Source organism: Brachycentrus maculatus, unplaced genomic scaffold, assembly GCF_059751285.1.
Source record: "Brachycentrus maculatus isolate JH-2025_06_01 unplaced genomic scaffold, ASM5975128v1 h1tg000055l, whole genome shotgun sequence".
Lineage (NCBI taxonomy): Eukaryota > Metazoa > Arthropoda > Insecta > Trichoptera > Brachycentridae > Brachycentrus > Brachycentrus maculatus.
The window spans coordinates 1,919,425-1,925,297 of NW_028280809.1; the positions used below are offsets into that span (position 1 = coordinate 1,919,425).

General features: G+C 35.9%; 1 long non-coding RNA gene across 1 annotated transcript; it reads left to right on the top strand.

Annotated features, from left to right (window-relative positions):
- Positions 1 to 966: 966 nt before the first annotated feature.
- On the top strand, positions 967 to 3,485 carry LOC148311878 (uncharacterized). Its single transcript, XR_015839323.1, has 2 exons — positions 967 to 1,728; positions 1,818 to 3,485. It is a non-coding gene; the product is annotated as an uncharacterized LOC148311878 (long non-coding RNA).
- Positions 3,486 to 5,873: the final 2,388 nt, after the last annotated feature.

The window sequence follows — 5,873 nt, forward strand, 5'->3', positions numbered from 1 at the left end:
AACCTGAGATAGTTATCGGGAATATAGAGATTGATTCTCTCCATTACAAGTGGGTTTACCGTCACACCGCGGATCAGACGGAAGAAATGCGTGGCTGGGTACGCATCCCTTCATTTAAATAAGATTAGGTACATATTAAATCCAAGCATCCCCAGAATAAAGTCTGAAGGAAACAACCATGGATAGATTCCATTTTCTGAGTTTCTAATTCTTTTTTATTGAGTAATTACGCGTGTTTAGCTACCGTGCTGGAGGTCCCGGGTTCGATTCCCAGGGGGGGTGAAAATAAATAAAATAATATTACCCTGGACTGGTTCCTGAAGCCCAAGAGTGATCACCTTGCCTTCATGTAAGTAATGATCAAGACAACACTGCGTCAATTCGATGCAGTGCCCTATGCACCATTGGGTGCGGATAAGGGTTATAAGTAAAAAAAAATATTGTGTTTTCTCTATCATGGGTCATGCAATCGTGGATGGCATGGCCGAATGCTACGATCTATTTCAAGACTGCCCACCTCTATTATCGAATCATGAATAAGGTCTAGACACACGTGCTCATTATTAGCACAAAAGCATGCTATTATTGAGCATGCCACTTAGTAGCATGTGTGTACGTACTTCGCTAGAAAAAAGCATGCTCATTTCGAGCATGCTCCAAAATTGACAGTCATTCGATTAACGAGCATGCTACCTGCAGCGCGGGCGTGATCTGAACGCGTCTGAACAGGTTTGCTTATGAGCATGCTAGTATCGATGTATTTAAACGAGCATGCTTATTTCAAGCAAATGTACACATCTAGAAAGCGTCCTCGTCTTAAGCATGCTTAATTAATATATGTGCCTTACGAATTTTTGTATGAGTACCATGCATTCGGAATTCCGAATGCGGAAATCGCACGTTTGCAGGTAGGCTTAATTTAAACGTGGATTATTTTTGTCTACTTACCAAGAAAGCGTTTTAACACGTTCATTGCTGACACCGCGTGAGACGCGTTGACGGTTGACGTGACCGCCACGCGCTCAACGCACCAGACGCGTTTGTTTGAATAAATCTTAAACTAAGAAGCGCAGGGTGACTTTTGAGATGTGTTTAGCCTCAGCCTGAGGTGACCTGTCATTATTAGTCATTCCTAGTTCAACCCTCACTCGGATAAGTCACGTAGCGCGTTTTTATTGTTTTAGTGCGAAAAGCAGCGTTTACACGAAAAGCCATATTCACACGGGTCGAAATATATGCAATTTTTTTCGTTTTTATTTTTAAATTTTTGTTTGTTTGGGTGAAATAACTTTAGATTGACAATAGTTTAGTGAGTATTATCAATAGTTAAGTGAAATTCACATTTTTATTTGTTTGTTTTTGTATTTATAAATAGTGTTTTGTATTTTCGCAGAACTAAAATATTGAATTTTTTATATTATTTGACTAACATTGAAACCATTTTTGTGTATTTTTAAGTATTTTACAAAAAATATTAAAAAATGGATCAACCATCTACATCAAAGCGACCAAGAGTGGAAAATGTGAGTGATAGTGATGAAAGTGAGATAGAATACGATTCAATTAGTGAATACGAAATAGATATTGATATGGAAACAGACGATGAAAGTGACAGCGAAGACGACAATATGTTCCAAGAACAACCACCGCCCACTCTACCTTCAACTTCGAGACGTTGGTCAAACACGCCAACGCAAGCCCAAGAGATCCTTTTTACTGGAAGACCAGGTATAAAAATTGAAATTTCAGGGAGAGAACCAATAGATTACTTCAATATGATAGCCAATGATGACTTCTATAATCTTCTTGTCCAACAGACCAATCATTATGCTTTGGAAATTATGGCTCATTCTGAAGGAGATAAAAGCAGAATAACTCGTTGGAATGACCTCACCACAGAAACATTAAAAGTATGGCTGGGGCTTTTACTGCACACGGGAACTATTCGATTGAATCGCCTCACGGATTATTGGAAGAAACATCATCTCTTCAATCTGACAGCATTCTCACAGTATATGTCTCGAGATAAGTTTTTTTTAATTCTTAGATCATTACATTTTAATAATAATGAAGCGGACACCACTAGTTTAGGGAAAATAAATCCACTGATACATTTTTTCAACGACCGGATGAGTGCAATTTATGCACCCAATAAAAACTTGTCAATTGACGAGTCTTTGGTACTATGGCGAGGGAGGCTCGTTATGCGGCAGTACATGAAGGGGAAAAAGGCAAAATATGGCATCAAATTATATGTATTGGGAGAATCCAATGGTTTGGCACTAAAAATAATTGTGTACGGTGGTTCAGCCGACCAGGAGTTGAGTGGAAAGAATCACACCAGTAAAGTTGTCCATAAGCTCATGGAAGGGAGCACCCAAGTCGGTCACTCCATTTTTATGGATAACTATTACAATAGTGTCCCTCTGGTAGAAACCTTATTGAGCCAAAAAACATATGTTACGGGCACTTTGCGAGCTAACAGGAAATTTAATCCAAATGAAGTTTTAAAAAAAAAAATTAAAACTGGGGAGTCTGTGAGTCAGTATACTGATAAAGGTATCTGCACAACCAAGTGGAAAGATCGCCGAGAAGTGTTGGCCATATCTTCCGAATTTGATGGAGAACTAACAAAAACAACAAATCGTCATGGAAAGGCTGTTGTAAAGCCAAAAATGATAATAAAGTACAATAAATTCATGAGCGGTGTTGATTTCCACGACCAAATGTTAGCGTACTACCCAATAAGAAGAAAAACTTTGCGGTGGTACAAGAAATTGGGCATACATTTGTTTCAGACAATGTTATTAAATTCTTTTTACTTATTCAATATGAATAGCGAAAAGAAAATGAGTCTATACGATTTCAGACTTCAAGTTATTGAAAAACTCCTCGGCCCTCCTCCCTCAATGCAAATACCGAAACAGGAAATTATTTCACACCTCCCAAGTTTTTGCCCGAAAGACGATCGCGGCACAACGAAAAGAAGACGGTGTAAATATTGCTGGAGTGAAAAAAAGACAAGAAAAGACTCCATATTTTGCTGTCTTCAATGTCCAGACGGACCAGGATTGTGTCTGGAACCATGTTTTCGTATTTACCACGAAAAACAATTCTGATCACTTTAGTTTTATTTACTTGTTTGAAAATATAAGAAAAAAATCAATTGTTCTTGTTTTTATTTGGAAAAAAAAACAATCTTCCTTGTACATATTTGTTTGACACAACATCTACATAAAAAAAACATAGTTGCGAATAAGTTCTCTGCGGAAATGTCATTCAATTCCACCTGAAGTTCAAATATCACTGGACACTACTTGTAGTAGCGCTTCGGCCGGATGTTGACCGGAAATGATGCGTGCGGGGAGGGGTGAGGATAGAGTAAGAAGCGTACTATACAGCGTGTTTATAATTTGTCGTTATATTATGGGAAAAAAAACAAAGAATGTTTAAAAAAATCCAGACAGTGAAAAACAATATAAAAATCAAATAACGTTGTGTGAACAGTATGGACAGTAAAACTTTTTTACCTCATGTTTATGTCTCAAACATATAAATTCGTCGCAAACCACACACGTTATTTTGTTTTTGTTTTGTCAGATTTGCAGAGGTCGAAATTATAGCGACTTATCTTAGGGGAATTCTTCCCCCATTTCATCTGCAAATAAGCTAAATGCCTTTTGATGGAGCTTATTATGTGATTTTAATCTGCTTCGTTTTCTTGCATTATCTTTTACGAGCTACATGGTAAAATACTGAATGAATTTTCTTCTTTAACGTTTGTCATTTGGTTTCCATTCCGAATTTTTATATAATAAACGTAAAAATACAATTGCACCAATAAATGTCAGTAGATAATATAAATTAATTATAATTCTTATAAGAACGACAAAAATCACTCTGTATTTGCCAAATAACGTTAGCGTATCGGGAACACAATGAACACGCGTGCAAATTGACGATGTACCACCGATGACTAAACTGTGGGGATAGATAGATTATGATGCCGCGTGTTGGAACGGCGATACGCGAAGACAATAATGCGAAAAATGAATGGAAAAATTCAGCAGAAAAAATCCAATGTTTGTTTGTTACTTTTTTAACATACCTTCCTACAAAGAATGAGTAAACAAAAATGAATAAAATAATTTCTACGCCGTCATTCCCTCGGTCAATTAGCCAATTACATGCAAATATTTATTTGCTCTTCTGTATTCGTAGACAAATCTAACCAAACTGTGAATATTGTTACATCAAATATCTCTGAATAAGGAAGGTTGTGCTGCCAATAATCTTTTATCGTTTGCTTCGATTACATTTACATAAAATTACGCACAATCTTCAGAAAACGCCTTTCGGACGCTAATGGTTAATTTTAACACCAAGAAGGACGATAAAATAATATTTTATCTGTATGTTTATTTCCAAGCTGTCATTTTAACCCTTTTACCGCGCGTTTACTGAGAAAAATTAAGCATTGCGTTTAAACCGCTCATAACTTGTAATAAGTAATGAACGATGATCTCATGCAAAACGTTACCACTTGTTTTTCTATTTATTTAATGTGATTATTTAACACATTAAATAAATAGAAATTATTTTTGTTCGCCTCCGTAGTGTAATAGTCAGCACGCTCGGCTACCATTCTGGAGGTCCCGGGTTCGATTCCCAGGGGGGGTAAAATGAATATAAGTGATTTCTTCACTCTACTATTTATTCAATACTACCCTGGACTGGTACCTGAAACGGAGGGCTTATCACCTTTCCTTCATGTGTAAACGATCAAGATAACACTGCGTTTGTATTACGCAATGCCCTATGCACCATCGGGGTGCGGATAAGGGTTTTATTATTATTATTATTATTATTATTTAACATACAAGCATATTTGTTTTACATACGGAAGAAAATGCTTTTTACTGAAAAAAACAAACGTAAAAATATAGGATAAAAACACGTTGAACAGCGTGCTTAAAAATTCTGTGATAACATTTTAACGATTAAAAAAGCAGTATTTTAAAAAAAAGAATACAATGTTTCTTATTTGGAAAATGACAAGACAGAAGAAAAAAAATCATATTTAAAAAACAACATTTTTTATTGATATCTCGATATATTTAATTTTGTATTTTGACTTATAGGGCTCAAACCTGTAATTGGCAATTTAAGTGATGACTTTATACACTTTGTAACATTCACCATTCTACGAAAGTTGTATTGTATATATGCTTCAATTGAAAACACCATCTGCATTTTCCGATTAAAACATCATCTACGACATCTATGGTTAAAATTAGTAAGTTAGTAACAGATATCGCAGACGTAGTTTTACTATAAAATGCAGATATTGTTTTTAATTGAAGAATTTATACATAGTTGATAGAATGTTGAATTTTGTAGAGTGTGTAAAGTGATCACTTAAACTAGCCAGAGTATAGAGTATATCACTTAAACTAGCCAAAGTGATAACTAATACTCAAAAGCGGTCAGGAGTCGAAATAATCGGCGGGTATATATGAGGAGATGCATGAACGTGGAAGAGGCAAGGAATGTTTGCAAGGATAGAGTGGTGTGACGTTATTTTCTCTTTGCCTACCACTGCGGGGAAGCGGCGTGATAGTTATTTAGTTATTTTTTAAACTAGCCAATATCGGGTCCTAAGTCTTGTAAATGCCCCAACTTTAATTTTTTAAATCTTGATTGAGTTCGTTTTATGTCGCTCACTCCTTTCAAGAACGTCATAAATCAAAAATCGTCATTTTTTAGCTGTGCATGTTTTCGGAATGCCCAGAAAATGTACTATATCCCAGCAAAATAGGCATATTTTTAACTTAATATTTATCCACTACAGGGCAGAAAGTGTTGTTTTTGCA